At 42.3% G+C, this 16,409-nt stretch overlaps 1 protein-coding gene across 1 annotated transcript in view; it reads left to right on the top strand.

Annotated features, from left to right (window-relative positions):
- Positions 1 to 9,653: 9,653 nt before the first annotated feature.
- Positions 9,654 to 16,409, top strand: part of LOC126249890 (beta-glucuronidase-like) — a 469,370-nt gene continuing 462,614 nt past the window's right edge. Inside the window, exon 1 of the mRNA XM_049951515.1 lies at positions 9,654 to 9,689. The gene's annotated coding sequence lies outside the window, so the exon portion shown is untranslated. The remainder of the gene's footprint in view (positions 9,690 to 16,409) is intronic.

Below are 16,409 nucleotides of genomic sequence, written 5' to 3' on the forward strand. Positions count from 1 at the left end.
GCACAACAGGCTCCACGTTCTCGGCCGCGTCCGCTCCCAAAGTTCATAAAGTGTCTTCCTGAGGGCATCTCCACCAGACGCCAAACTCAGGCTGGCGTGCCACAAGCCTCATTACTTGGCCCTCCGCTGTACGTATTGTACACGTCGGATCAACCTAGAGTCCACCTTGCACTGTATGCTGATGATAAGGCGCTCTAAACAGCGTCCCGTCTGATGCACCGTCGACTACAGCAAGCTGTGGATGATCTGTCTGAATGGGAGACAAACCTTGAGATTAGTCTTCAATGCTGCACAGACCCAAGCAATCATCATCACACGCTAACGTATACCAGCTGCAATGCCACCAGTTGTCATCCGCGGAAGCCCAGTAGAGTGGAAAGACACAGCAAGGTATCTGGGAATCACAATTTCAACGCTTCATCGACGCTTCCACCGCACCTTGGTATTACTCCTTAGAAGTGCCTCATCCGGCCGTTTATTGAATACGCGGCTGTAGTGTGGAGAAACAGTAACAGACTGCAGCGTTTGCAAAATAGAGTCATCAGAGCAGCGTTGCACCTCCATAGAGATTACTCAGTGCAGCAGCTGCGTGATCTTGCTGAAGTGCTGCCTCTGAAATGCAGTCCGTTCTTTCTATGAAAGTTGCGAACGATCAAACAATGAAACCATCCGCTCTCTTGGCCAGCGGTTACATTGGAGGCCTAGTGCAAGATGACCTGACCTCTTACACGGATAACAGACGTAAGACCACAGATCGGTGAATAACACCGGTTACCGGATTACACTGTCAAGAAATTAGAGCACATTCTATCCGTCAAGACATTACTAAACAGTCTTGACCACAGCAACGAGACATCTCAGAAAATGAAGGCAAAACGCAAAAGCGTTGATACTTCGCAAAACAGGATCCCACAAAAATCCTACAGATCACGGGAGCCGCAGGACCAACCTCCTCGAAAGAATACTGAGCTACGATAAACGACGCGATCCAACCGCTCCACACAGTCACCTTTGCAGAATGAAATGGTACTGGTTGATGTGCGTGCGGATTTTCGTCGTCCATATTCTGTGATTCTGCGTGTTGACATGTTCTTGGAGATGGAAATAGATTTCGTCAGTCCAGAAATGTTCCATGGCCATTCATTGTACACCTCCATTCGGAAAAGAAATTCCAGAGCGAACGTTTGTCTTGCTGCCAGGTCAGCAAGAAGCAAAACCTGAATTTGGGTGATTTTGTGTGGATAGCAACGCATGGTATTTCGTAGCTTCTTAGCGCCGCAGGCATGCCCAATGTTCGGACAATTCCCTTTGCACTGCATGTTTCACACCACCGCTCGACTCCTCCTGCAGTGCTGTGGCCACGTCTTCGGCAGAGGTCGGATCAGTTGCTTTCCTTCCTCTGCGACACTGCACTTCAAAAGAACCTGACTTTTCGAATTTTGCAGTCGTTTTCTCCAAACCCTTAGCTGACATCGGACCCTTGTCTTTTTTCATACCTTTCTACTCGGCAACAGGAGCATAGTCACCGTTGTTGTAAAAGAGCTTTACCAGCGGCGCGTGATGCTTCATAGAGACAGTCGTGTTGAGTATTTCCGACGCAAACTGAAGAACAGCCGTGTGTCACGCCTCTGTTGATATGCTTATTCTGACGATTACAGCGCCATATTTTGATCAATTTCTCTTTGTTCCATGATGTTTCCTCTTGCGTCAATAGTATGCTGTTCAAATTTGACGTCATTCTGAGCAGTGGTTCTCTTCCTACAGCCTTTTGAAACTGGAAGTTTGTGGACGCGCTATATACTGTATATACTATGGAATAAAGACAAATCGTTGTTTAACGTTGTTCCCAGAAATCTCGAAAAGTTCTTGAACGATTTTCTTCAGATTTTTTTACACGATACTCCAATAAACATGCAGACAGCCAACGGCTATATGTTTTACAGTTTTTTACAATGTCACCGTTTTATCTGTAAGTAGGATGTTTAGGTTTTTATGTTGGTAACGCCACGTACCGCTCTGTATGAAAATCACTGACTGTGCCGTGTGCAGTCTATGGCTGGTGGGCATTGTTGGAATATTCGCTATTGTAGTGTTGGGCAGTTCGATGTGAACAGCGTGTAGCGTTGTGCAATTGGAGGTGAGCCGCCAGCAGTGGTGGATGTGGGATGAGAGATGGCAGAGTTTTGAGAGCGGACGATCTGGACGTGTGTCGCCAGAAAAAGGAAATTTGTAAGACTGGATGTCATGAACTGATATATATGGTGACTTTTGAACATTATTAAGGTAAATACATTGTTTGTTCTCTATGAAAATCTTTCGTTTGCTGACTATGCCTATCAGTATTTACTGCCTTCAGTAGTTAAAATCTTCTATTCAGCTGGCAGTATTAGCGCTCGCTGTATTGCAGTAGTTCGAGTAACGAAGATTTTTGTGAGGTAAGTGATTCATGAAAGGTATAGGTTATTGTTAGTTAGGGCCATTCTTTTGTAGAGGTTATTGAAAGTCAGTTGCGTTGCGCTAAAAATATTGTGTGTCAGTTTATTGATGAAAAGAATGAGTAAAGAGAGAAATGTCTGAGTACGTTCAGTTTTACTCAGCTGCCTCTGTATCAAAAAACGTAGAAGTTTACCAGCACAGTAATTAATAATTTTTCTAAGTGGACGTTTCATATATCGACTGTTTTTATGTTTGTTTATATTCTCATTATGTTTTTTAACTTCTCTGTAGGCTGTAGAGCAGCATATTAAGCTGGTGCCAACCCTCCAATTAAAGAAAAAAAACCGGCTATATGTTTACTTAAATAACAATGAACAGATTTTCTGTTTAAACCGCCTGTGAGAGAAAAATGCCGTATTATTCTTTGCCGTGAAGATAAGTTGTTTTGGTTATCTTTCACGCAGTCGGTTTTAACTGCGGTAGCAGTGCATTTAAACCATCAAGCTATTTGATTCTCCCATATATTTTGTCTCTCCTTATGTATAATTTAAACTAAAATTGTATGCACAATTACGTACGTTTTTGTTTTGTGCCTCGCAGCTGGTTTTGACAGAAAACGAGATAGCTGTGTTTATGGTTTATTGACCTATCATTAGGATATTAGTACGGAATCTAAGTCGTTCGAAACTTTGTAATTCTATCTATCTGTAGATTAAAACTATGCAAAATACTGTCATAGAAATTAATAAATTCATGTTAATAATAGCAAACTTTGTTCTCAGGATCGCTGTCCGAAAGTGGCTGCAGTGCTTCTTACGTCCAGAAGTCTACACTCCATCACGCAGCTGTCACGTATGCATCATATTTCTATGCGTCACTTTTTGGGGAGGCACTTCTGCTGGAGGAAGCAACTGAATTGTCTAAGAAAGCTGACCCAGCCCCTCCTTTAACCATTTTATATGCCGTAAATACCTTGAACAAAAACAGTTACCCAGTGGTCAGAAGAAAGCCTACGTTACACCCGTCCACAAGAAGTGTAGCAAAAATAATTCACAAAACTGCATTCAGATATGCTTACCATTCATTTGTTGTAGAATACTGGAACACATATCGAGGTTAAATGTAATGAGGCATCTTGAACAAATGACCTCCTCCATTCCAACCAGTAAGGACACTGAAAACATTAATCACGTGAAAAGTAACTCGTTCTTTTCTTATTAACATACTGGATGCCATGGATCATGGTCATCAGGTAGATGCAGTGTTTCTTGACTTCCGAAAAGCATTTGACTCAGTACCACGCATACTCCTATTATCTGACTGGATCATATAGAGTATCAAGCGAAATTTGTGATAAGATTAACGATTCACTTGTAGGCAGAACGCAACATGTCATTTTGGATGTGGAGTCATCGATAGAGGTAGAGGTAATTCACGGTGTGCCTGAAAGAAGTGTGTTGGGACCCTTGCTGTTCATACTGTATATCAGTACCTTGCAGACAGTATTACCCTAGATTTCTAGATCCTCATAAAATTTACGGTTGCAGTTTGTACCAGTTCGCAATTCTCGCCAATCTGGTATTGTCAGTATAGAGTTTATAATAGGACATTTTGGAATTATACTGTATGTGACATATCATTAGATACCTTATATTGTAATTAACTAGTGCATAAAACAAATTATGACTTCCTCTGAACAAAATAGGGTTAGTGGTTTAGTAACAATGTAACATTCCACCCCCCCTCCCCGCACCTCCCCCTTTTAGTGTTCTAGGGTAACGTCACACTCTCCGCAGATGATGAAATAATTCAATAAGTAATGCAGCGCGTTTTTGTCTGAAAGTAGGATGATTTTATTCAGGATTCCAATACACCATTTTATTCCCCACTCTTTTGGCTACAAAACCCTATTTTTCAACATAATCTCCGTTCAATGAGAAGGTCACCTACTTGAAGGGCCTTTATCTCCACGTGGTACCATTGTACCGGGCGACGTCGGAGCCAACGTCTTGCTGCATCAATTACCTCCCCATCATCCACGTACTGCTTCCCGCAAAGTGCATCCTTCATTGGGCCAAACAGATGGCAGTCGGAATGTGCGAGATCCGGGCTGTAGAGTGGATGAGGAAGAACAGTTGAAAGAAGTTTTGTGTGCTCCTCTCACGTGCGCAGAGTTGCGTGAAGCCTTGCGTTGCCATGGAAACTGGAAAATTCGTTTGCACATCGATTGAGAGTGTCCGCACGTTCCAACATTGTAGGTGTTAGAGCTATGTCCGGTCGAGCAGCACGCTGGAGATCGGACAGGTTTGCGCGACCTTCTTGCAGTGATGACAAACATCTCGCCCAAAGACTCACAGTGCTTTTGTTCACTGCCAGATCTCCGTATTCTGCAAGCGCCTCTCTCGTGTTCCGCCGAAAGAAACAAAATGACAGCTCTCTGCTTGGAACGCTCCTCCGCTACATTGTGAAGGCTATGTAAAGCACCGCCACCTAACGGAACTTCATGAAACTACAGCAGCCGAAGTGAGAATGTTCCACAATGTCCCGCAACAAATTCCGCAATATTTTAGCCGAAATTTGGGGAGAAGAAAACTGTGTTGCATTGATTACTCTCTGGAAAAGGCTGCACAAATATTCAGTCGGTTATTAAAGGGATTTGGCAGTGGTAGAAAGATTAGCAACTTGCTTTAAATTTTCATTAATGTAAAATTGTGGACTTCATAAGATGAAAAAAGTAGTGTCCTACGATTACAATATCAATGAATCTTATTCATTGATATTGTAGTAGTAGTCGTAGGAGATAAAGGACTTTAGTTCTGTGGTAGAATATTAGGGAAATGATTCTGCAAAGCATACTGATTATAAAAGACTCGTGCAACCCATCCTAGATAATTGCTCAGGTGTGTGGGATTCGTATCACATACAACGTATGTAAAAAAAAAAGGGGGCAGCACGAATGATCACATATGTGTCTGACCAATGGGAGAATGTCGCGCAGTTGTTGAGGAAGCCGAAATGGAAGGTTCGACGAGTGACGCAAACTGTCCCGAGGAGATTTGATTACCAAGTTTCAAGAACAAGTTTTAAGGGTGTAGACGGGGTAGCGTAACTTTTTTACTGGCTGTTTTTATGATTAATTCATGTAAAGTGTTCCATAAATGTTGTTGTTGTTGTTGTTGTGGTCTTCAGTCCTGAGACTGGTTTGATGCAGCTCTCGATGCTACCCTATCCTGTGCAAGCTTCTCCATTTCCCAGTATTTACTGCAATCCACATCCTTCTGAATCTGCTTAGTGTATTCATCTCTTGGTCTCCCTCTACGATTTTTACCCTCCACGCTGCCCTCCAAAGCTAAATTTGTGATCCCTTGATGTCTCAGAACATGTCCTACTAACCGGTCCCTTCTTTTGTCAAGTTGTGCCACATACTCCTCTTCTCCCCAATTCTATTCAATACTTCATCATTAGTTATGTGATCTACCCATCTAATCTTCAGCATTCTTCTGTAGCACCACACTTCGAAACCTTCTATTCTCTTCTTGTCCAAACTATTTATCGTCCATGTTTCACTTCCACACATGGCTACACTCCATACAAATACTTTCAGAAACGACTTCCTGACACTTAAATCAATACTTGATGTTAACAAATTTCTCTTCTTCAGAAATGCTTTCCTTGCCATTGCCAGTCTACATTTTATATCCTCTCTACTTCGACCATCATCAGTTATTTTGCTCCCCAAATAGTAAAACTCCTTTACTACTTTAAGTGCCTCATTTCCTAATCTAATTCCCGCAGCATCACCCGACTTAATTCGACTACATTCCATTATCCTCGTTTTGCTTTTGTTGATGTTCATCTTACATCTTCCTTTCAAGACACTGTCCATTCCGTTCAACTGCTCTTCCAAGTCCTTTGCTGTCTCTGATAGAATTACAATGTCATCTGCGAACCTCAAAGTTTTTATTTCTTCTCCCTCGATTTTAATAAATACGCCAAATTTTTCTTTTGTTTCCTTTACTGCTTGCCCATCATAGAGATTGAATAACATCGGGGAGAGGCTATAACCCTGTCTCACTCCCTTCCCAACCACTGCTTCCCTTTCATGCCCCTCGACTATTATAACTGCCATCTGGTTTCTGTATAAATTGTAAATATCCTTTCGCTCCCTGTATTTTACCCCTGCCACCTTTAGAATTTGAAAGAGAGTATTCCAGTCAACATTGTCAAAAGCTTTCTCTTAGCCTACAAATGCTAGAAACGTAGGTTTGCCTTTCCTTAATCTTTCTTCTAAGATAAGTCGCAAGGTCAGCATTGCCTCACGTGTTCCAATATTTCTACGGAATCCAAACTGATCTTCCCCGAGGTCGGCTTCTACTAGTTTTTCCATTCGTCTGTAAAGAATTCGCGTTAGTATTTTGCAGCTGTGACTTATTAAACTGATAGTTCGGTAATTTTCACATCTGTCAACACCTGCTTTCTTTGGGATTGGAATTATTATATTCTTCTTGAAGTCTGAGGGTATTTCGCCTGTCTCATACATCTTGTTCACCAGATGGTAGAGTTTTGTCAGGACTGGCTCTCCCAAGGCCATCATTAGTTCTAATGGAATGTTGTCTACTCCCAGGGCCTTGTTTCGAATCAGGTCTTTCAGAGCTCTGTCAAACTCTTCACGCAGCATCGTATCTCCCATTTCATATTCATCTACATCCTCTTTCATTTCCATAACGTTGTCCTCAAGTACATCGCCCTTGTATAGACCCTCTATATACTCCTTCCACCTTTCTGCTTTCCCTTCTTTGCTTAGAACTGTGTTTCCATCTGGGCTCTTGATATTCATACAAGTGGGTGTCTTTTCTCCAAAGGTCTCTTTAATTTTCCTGTAGGCAGTATCTAACTTACCCCTAGTGAGATAAGCCTCTACATCCTTACATTTGTCCTCTAGCCATGCCTGCTTAGCCATTTTGCACTTCCTGTCGATCTCATTTTTGAGACGTTTGTATTCCTTTTTGCCTGCTTCATTTACTGCATTTTTAAATGTTCTCCTTTCATCAATTAAGTTCAATATTTCTTCTGTTACCCAAGGAGTTCTACTAGCCCTCGTCTTTCTACCTACTTATCCTCTGCTGCCTTCACTACTTCATCCCTCAGAGCTACCCATTCTTCTTCTACTGTATTTATTTCCCCCATTCCTTATGCTCTCCCCGAAACTCTGTACAACCTCTGGTTTAGTCAGTTTATCCAGGTCCCATCTCCTTAAATTCCCACCTTTTTATAGTTTCTTCAGTTTTAATCTTCAGTTCATAACCATTAGATTGTGGTCAGAGTCCACATCTGCCGCTGGAAATGTCTTACAATTTAAAACCTGGTTCCTAAATCTCTGTCTTACCATTATATAATCTATCTGATACCTTCTAGTATCTCCAGGATTCTTCCATGTATACAACCTTCTTTCATGATTCTTGAACCAAGTGTTAGCTATGATTAAGTTATGCTCTGTGCAAAAGTCTACCAGGCGGCTTCCTCTTTCATTTCGTAGCCCCAATCCATATTCACCTATTATGTTTCCTTCTCTCCCTTTCCCTACTCTCGAATTCCAGTCACCCATGACTATTAAATTTTCGTCTCCCTTCGCTACCTGAATAATTTCTTTTATCCCATCGTACATTTCTTCAATTTCTTCATCATCTGCAGAGCTAGTTGGCATATAAACTTGTACTACTGTAGTAGGTGTGGGCTTCGTGTCTATCTTGGCGACAATAATGCGTTCACTATGCTGTTTGTAGTAGCTTACCCGCAATCCTATTTTTTATTCATTATTAAGACTACTCCTGCACTACCCCTATTTGATTTTGTGTTTATAACCCTGTATTCACCTGACCAAAAGTATTGTTCCTCCTGCCACCGAACTTCACTAATTCCCACTATATCTAATTTTAACCTATCCATTTCCCTTTTTAAATTTTCTAATCTGCCTGCCCGGTTAAGGGATCTGACATTCCACGATCCGATCCGTAGAACGCCAGTTTTCTTTTTCCTGATAACGACGTCCACTTGAGTTAAAATATGTTAAAACCGCGATATATTGCCTTTAGGTGCGGCGCATCCGGGCGCTGAAATGCAGTCGACGTAGTACAGTTACCGACGGAATGAGGGCCTATTAGTTTCGGATGGTATCACAGAGGGTATTAGTATCACCTAAAAAAACATTTTTCTCGACAAGACATTTCCCTGTAACATGGTTTGTTTATGGCAAACATTCTAAAAGGACGTGCTCGTCTCGCGTCTGCTTAACTTCAGATTGCGCTTGTTTTTTTTTTTTTATATATGAAGTAAAATAAGAGTGCTCGATAATGACAAACAAACGTATTTATACGGATGGAAAAGGCTCGAAAAGTAATCCGAATCGTGAAGAACGCTTCGACTGACAAAATACCCAGATCAGCAGCTGAAGAATTATTGAAGAATTTTTCTAACAGCAAATTGATGAAAATATCTGCCAAGATTGTATCGGCAAATGTCATTATCTGATACTTGATGTGCAAATTGGACCATAAAGAAGCACTTTTTATAGTAGACCATCAATATGGTGTAGCATTGAAACGGTATACTTTCGTAGCACACTAGTTACAACACTAAAAACGTCAGCTACAGGAAGATTTTACCTATCGATATGTAGTCCTGTCATTTTATTATAGGAAATCGTAGCTAGAACGACGCATTTTCGAGAGATTCTCAATTTGCTGATACTTTTAAACTGCTTGTATTCATACCACTCTATGAGAAAGAAAACACAGCAAACACGATCTTTAACGCCATATAATATGGTGTCTCCTGTGTTCTGCTTGAAACCTAACAAGACGTTGCATTTCATTGGCCACGTTACTCTCCACGAAACAAAAATCTGACACGCGACATCGTTTATTTCACGCTCCTAAGTGTAGTGGAAGGTGGAATTCAACGCTGTGACGTCACCAGCACCTCGTCAACGTGCATTTTCACGTCCCGTGAGAGGACGTCTTATCAAACGCAGCGAGTTGCTCCTTGCGTTGGGGGGGTGTTGGCTGTGAGATGGGAGAGGCGTCTCCCAGAAGTGGTGCGGCGCCTGCAGCCGGCCACGCGCGACCAATCGGCTGCGAGGCGTCTGCGGCCTCGGCTGGACAGCAGACGGCGTGGCGCAGGTCTCAGCAGAAGGGCCCACACTCCGCTCCAGCAGCCTCCAGGCGCGCGTCTCTCCAGCGGCGCTCCAGTAGCGGGTGAGTCACGGCGCTGCCTGCAGTCCCGAAGGGAGTGTTCCGCCATACATGTACGAGTAGACATCTAGATAGTACAGAGAAGTGCAGCGAGGAAATACGTTGTTGTGCGATTATTAATAAATTTAAAGGATTTTCCGGAAATGAGGTACATCTACATCTACATGATTTTTCTACAGTCCACAATTAAGTGCTGACAGAGGATTCATCGAGCCGCCTTCAAGCTATTCCTCTACCTTTCCACTCTCTTAACCGTGCACGGGAAAAACGAACTATTAAATATTTCTGTGAGAGTTCTGATTTCTCTTATTTAATCGTGATGTTCATTTATCACTATGTACGCGGGTGCCAACAGAATATTTTTGCAATCGGAGGAGAAAGTTGGTGACTGAAATTTCACGAGAAGATCCTTCCGCAATTTGCCTCTGTTTTAATTATTGCCTCACCAATTGACGTATCATGTCCGTGGCACTCTCTCCCCTCTTTCGCGATAATACAAAACGATCTACCGTTTTTGAACTCTTTCGATGTCCCCCGCCAGTTCCATCCGTCGCGAATCCCACACGACATAGCAGTATTCCAGAAGAGGCCGGCAGAGCGTGGTGTAAGCAGTCTGTTTAGTAAACCTGTTGCACTTTCTAAGTCTTCTGCCAATAAATTTTAGTCTTAAGCTTGCTTTCGCCACAACATTATGCGATAGTTCTAATTTAAGTTATCCGTAATAGTAATATCTAAGTATTTAGCCAAATTTACAGCTCTTAGTTGCGTGTGGTTTATCGTGTAACGGAAATTTACCGGTTTTACTTTAATATTCATGTGGATAACTTCACTTTTTTCATTATTTGGAGTCAGCTGCCAGTTTTCGCATCATACAGATGTGATGTCGAAATCATTTCGATCATCTGATAAATTTACGAGACAGTAAATTAAAGCATCATGTGCAAACAATCTAACAGGGCTCTTTAGAGTCTCTCCTACATCTTTTATATAGATCAGGAACAGTAGAGGGCCTGTAACAGTTCCTTTGGGAATACCAGTTGTCCTTACTGTTTTACTCTATGATTTTCCGTCCATTACGACGATTTGTGACCTTTCAGACGGGGATTCAAGAATCCAGTCACACAACTGAGGCGGTACTCCATATGCAACCAATTGAACTAGAAGTCGCTTGCGAGGAACGGTGTCAAAAGCCATCTTGAAATCTAAACATATGGCATCAATCTGACATCCCCTTTCTGTAGTACTCATTACTTCGTGAGGACAAAGAGATAGACGTATGAATGGTCGACTAACGCGGATACTTGAGTGAAGTTCATCTGTAAAGAAGACCACATACAGAACACAAATGCGACACATTCTAGAATACTGCTCAATAGTTTGGGATTCCCACCGGTTGGAATTAAAAGGAGGCATCGCAGCAGCTCAGAGGCGTGCTGCTAGATTTGTTACCGCTAAGTCCCAGCGCCACCGTTAAGACCAGATAAGAAAAATAAGGGCTCGTACGGTAGCATAAACTCGGTCATTTTTCACTCGCGCCATTTACGAGTGGAACAGGAAAGGAAATGGCTAGCGTGAGTGCAAGCTACCCTACGCCATGCACCGTGTGGTGGTTTGCGGAGTATGTATCTAGTTATAGTATAAGGCTATATTTTAATGTAACTTCGGTCGGAATAAAACAGTATTTTCCTCATACATTTTGAGCAGTACCTGTGTTTCGCTGTTTAATTTAAAAAAAGCGAAACTCCCATCAGCGTATACTCAAATTCCCAACTCCCTTTCATAGCCGGCCGCGGTGGCCGTGCGGTTCTGGCGCTGCAGTCCGGAACCGCGGGACTGCTACGGTCGCAGGTTCGAATCCTGCCTTGGGCATGGGTGTGTGTGATGTCCTTAGGTTAGTTAGGTTTAAGTAGTTCTAAGTTCTAGGGGACTTATGACCTAAGATGTTGAGTCCCATAGTGCTCAGAGCCATTTGAACCTTTTGAACCTTTCATATCTTGTGGTCGTTTTATGCTAGAGACGACCTACCTTTACAAATAGCAAATTAAAACTTTGAATATTGTTCGTTTCTTATTGTTCTGTCCAAAAACAAATACATCATGCACCTGACTTGATTAGCGTTGCCAACGTATTATTTAATGAAACCCAAAAACCAGAATCACGGGCCTAACTAAATGCAGACACTAGACAACAGTGCACACAAGTACTCATCTTCAACTGAGACTGCTCTTGTTATTAAAGGGGCTTGTCACGTCGTTTCCTGGCGCCATACAAGCCCTATGTCAGAATTACGAGTCAAATTATGGCTGAGTCAAATTAAGTTTCATGTAATTTAAGTTGTGCTGATGGCCACTTATTTGTCTAAATGACATTCCGAGTCTGTCACAAATTGTCGGATCTCTTCGCAAACAATTCCTGTTTATAATACACCCCTTCAACCCCGTTGAAAGCGAGTGGAACAACTAAAACTATACAAAAAGAAAAACCACTACGTAAATACCAAAGTAATCACAAAACAGAATGTTATAGTGCTGTGTATCAAACGATTCTATTTAGTCAGAGGATTATGAAACAAACTGGATTTTTTCAGTTTCAACACTTCGTTGACACAGGACCAGCAACTTTTTTCATATTTCATGAAGCGCTTATGAACAAATGTGTCAGAGCTGCAGTATATATGTTTCGCGACTGGTTCCAAACCAATGATTCACTCTCAAGCCTGGCCTACTGAGGCTGCAGTGAAAAGTGCCTGATCTTAGTACCAGGCATCAAAATGGCAATACATACTTTATAAAATGTTCGCGGATGACTGTCACAGTCAACATGTGCCCACTTAGCAAGCCAAAATCGAACTCCAGATCGAGGCCAGGAGATTGCACTGCTTCTGCTGATTGTTCTCGCCTCACCGAACAGCTAATGCTCTCGTAACGAGGTCGTCGACCATCTTCTGTGAGGTATCACATATGGATTAAACAGTTTCTGGATGTACCAGTTAGGATTAACAGTTGGGTGAAAGAATCGTGTTACGGTGCCGACGCAAGGCTTTGCGTTCTATAAACCAATCTTGAGAGTATGCAAATTACTGGTAGGGATTTTCCGATACATAATGGTACATGATCTGTTAGTTCACATAGTCTGCCAAGCAGAACCAGGCCTCATCTGAAGGAATGAAAACCTTGATACAAATGTCCTGATTTCACTTCACTAAGACACCTCCGACTGAACTAAATATTCGATAGTTCGCGTGGACGCTTTGAGTCATGCACAACAACAAATTTTTGGTAATATTTCGACACGACACCCTCCTTAATTCCCACTTACAAATATAAACGGCGCTGATATTTCGACGGACTTGGTACCAGACTTTCCTTTACTCGAGCAATGTTTTCTGATGTTCGATCTCATTACGGTAAGTATGCTTTTTATTCGCTACAGAGTCCGTTTGCGACATTTTGGCACTAAGTCTTGCATTGTAGATTTTCCGGAAGGTTTTACCAAAACTATTAAAAAATGTCGTGTGACCAGGGCCTCCTGTTGGGTAGACCGTTCGCCAGGTGCAAATCTTTCGATTTGACGCCACTTCGGCGACTTGCGCGTCGATGGGGATGAAATGATGATGATTAGGACAACACAACACGCAGTCCCTGAGCGGAGAAAATCTCCGACCCAGCCGGAAATCGAACCCGGACCCTTAGAGTTGACATTCTGTCGCGCTGACCAATTTTATTTTAATCACATTTTGTTCGATTTTGTTCGTTGCATCTGCTCGGGGCGGACGTCGTAAGACATCCGTTTAAGTTCGTTGTTGATTAACTCAGTTTTTTTTTATTACAAAGGGAGCTAACCCTCTGACCGAACACGCTGTGCTACCGTGCCGGCTTACACTCAAGAATAGTGACATAGCGAAGTGCTCACGACAGAACATGCTGGAGATGGGCATGTGCATACGTGTAACAGCAACCGATAGGCGCATCGAAATAGCGGTTTGAGTGTTTTCTGTGATGCGTACATCTCCTGCTCACTAGCGGGAGTAAATTCCGCGTCAGCCTTTTAAATATTTCCGGCCCAGTTTTATTTTTTCTACTTTCTGATTTGTGACTAACAGTCTGATCTCTACTACGTCTACACCCATACTCTGGAAAACACTGTGAAGTACATGGCAAGGGTACTTTCCATTGTACCAGTTTTAGTGCTTTGACCCGTTCTATTCACGTGTTGAGCGTGGGACAATAACTGCTTAAACGCCTTTGTACGCGCTGCAGTTAGTTTAACCTTGTCCTCGTGATCCCTACGGGACCGATACGTAGGGCCTGTAGTACATTGTTACGTTCTTCACTTAAAAGTGGTTCTTGAAACTTGGTAAGGAGATTTTCTCGGGATAGTTTTCATGTGTCTCAAGCGTCTGCCAGTTCAGCTTCTTAGTGGGTCAAACAGACTTGTACCCTGCTCTATCTTGTAAAAGTTCAGTATCTCCTGTTAGTCCTGCTTGGTACGGGTCTCATACCCGAGAGCAATGATCTAGGATGAGTCGAACGAGTGTTTTGTAAGCAATCTCCTTCACAGACTGATTTCCATAGCGGTCTACCAATGAACGGATGTATCCGCCTGTTTAGAAGATGGTGCCGGCGCCGTATACCAGTGTGTTCGGTCAGAGGGAAAGTTTCCCTCTGTAACAAAAAAACCCAGTGACTTGATCAACGATGAACTTGAACGGGTGTCATGGGATGTCCGTCACGAACAAATGCAATGAACCATGACGAAAAAAATGAGATTAATAATAAAAAAAGTGTTTATGTGCTTGCCTCCCATGCAGGGGGCCTAGGTTTCATTCCCGGCTAAGTTGGAAATTTTCTCCGCTCGTGGACTGGGTGTTGTGCTGTTCAACATCATCATTTCATCATCACCGATGTGCAAGTCGCCCATTGTGGCGTCATCTCAAATAAGACGTGCAACCTGGCGGTCGAACTTCCACGGATGAGGTCTCCCGGCCGACAATGCCACACTTTCATTTCATTTATCTATTACTGACGCTGTATCATAGTTCCATCTCATATCCTTACGAATTGTTGCACCCAGCTATTTTGAAACGTCCCCTTATAAAAATTATTAATCACTGGGTTGGTAAACTTCTACGTTATTTGATTTTCTAGGCCCTTCAGTCCGGAACCGCCTGCCTGCTACGGTCGCAGGTTCGAATCCTGCCTTGGGCATGGATGTGTGTGATGTCCTTAGGTTAGTTAGGTTTAAGTAGTTCTAAGTCTAGGGGACTGATGAGCTCGGATGTTAAGTTCCATAGTGCTTAGAGCCATTTGAATCATCTCCTTCTGTGGACTAAGATCCATCCTAAAAACGAAAATCCATAGAGCGTATAGTTTTCTTCCAATTAACGATGTTGATGAATGAACTATTAGGCAGCAGTACCTGCGGTACTGTGGTGAACAATACAAGGAAATAGCAATTCTGCAACAACGTACCATCTTTCGTCGCACAGAACTAGGTGTAAAGGATAACAGAGAAACTGTCAAAAGGATTATTCAGGGATTTGATTTTACTCCAGAAAATGTCGACATTAGACGGTGACCATGTGCGGATGGTATGACATAGTTCCCAATAGAGAGTTTTGATTAGAGTATTGGTAAAGATCAATGAAGCATCGAATTTCCAGTGACCAACGGTGCCTTAACACGACGTGTTTATCCAAATACGTTACTAGAGGAATAAGTGCTTTGAAATGGCAGTGCGCGCACAGTATTGTCGAAAACAAGTGTCGACCATTTCCTAGTTATTGATGTACGTACAAAACACGCTGATTTTTTGCTGGTATGAAAACCAGAGCGTATGTTGTACATCTGCCCCTTTCTCGGGTGTGACCGTGATCGATCCACAGCTCCGTTCTGGTAAGTTCTCAAAACATTAACTACTGCCGTTGCTTCAAAGTTTATGGACTTATCATTTTGATAAGGAATCATAACATGAAGAATTCTGCATCCTATGTTCGAAATTCGAGTACAGTCACGGCTATTTCATATACATTTTAGTGTGCCAAGGTTCCATCGAAACATCATTTCATCAAAGATACCGCAGGCTGTTATGTTTACAAAACCTAGAGAAGGCTAGTACTCCTAAAATTAATTTCTTACAATATGAAGACTACACAAATTACTGGTTTCTTGGTTCTACAGAATAACTCAGTCATTAATGATTGGGTAATTAACCTACACAGGGTGAGTCACCTAACATTACCGCTGGATATATTTCGTAAACCACATCAAATAATGACGAATCGATTCCACAGACCGAACGTGAGGAGAGGGGCTAGTGTAATTGGTTAATACAAACCATAAAAAAATGCACGGAAGTATGTTTTTTAACACAAACCTACGTTTTTTTAAATGGAACCCCGTTAGTTTTGTTAGCACATCTGAACATATAAACAAATACGTAATCAGTGCCGTTTGTTGCATTGTAAAATGTTAATTACATCCGAAGATATTGTAACCTAAAGTTAACGCTTGAGTACCACTCCTCCGCTGTTCGATCGTGTGTATCGGAGAGCACCGAATTACGTAGTGATCCAAAGGGAACGGTGATGGACCTTAGGTACAGAAGAGACTGGAACAGCACATTACGTCCACATGCTAACACCTTTTTATTGGTCTTTTTCACTGACGCACATGTACATTACCATGAGGGGTGAGGTACACGTACACACGTGGTTTCCGTTTT

This window comes from Schistocerca nitens, chromosome 1 (genome assembly GCF_023898315.1).
Source record: "Schistocerca nitens isolate TAMUIC-IGC-003100 chromosome 1, iqSchNite1.1, whole genome shotgun sequence".
Lineage (NCBI taxonomy): Eukaryota > Metazoa > Arthropoda > Insecta > Orthoptera > Acrididae > Schistocerca > Schistocerca nitens.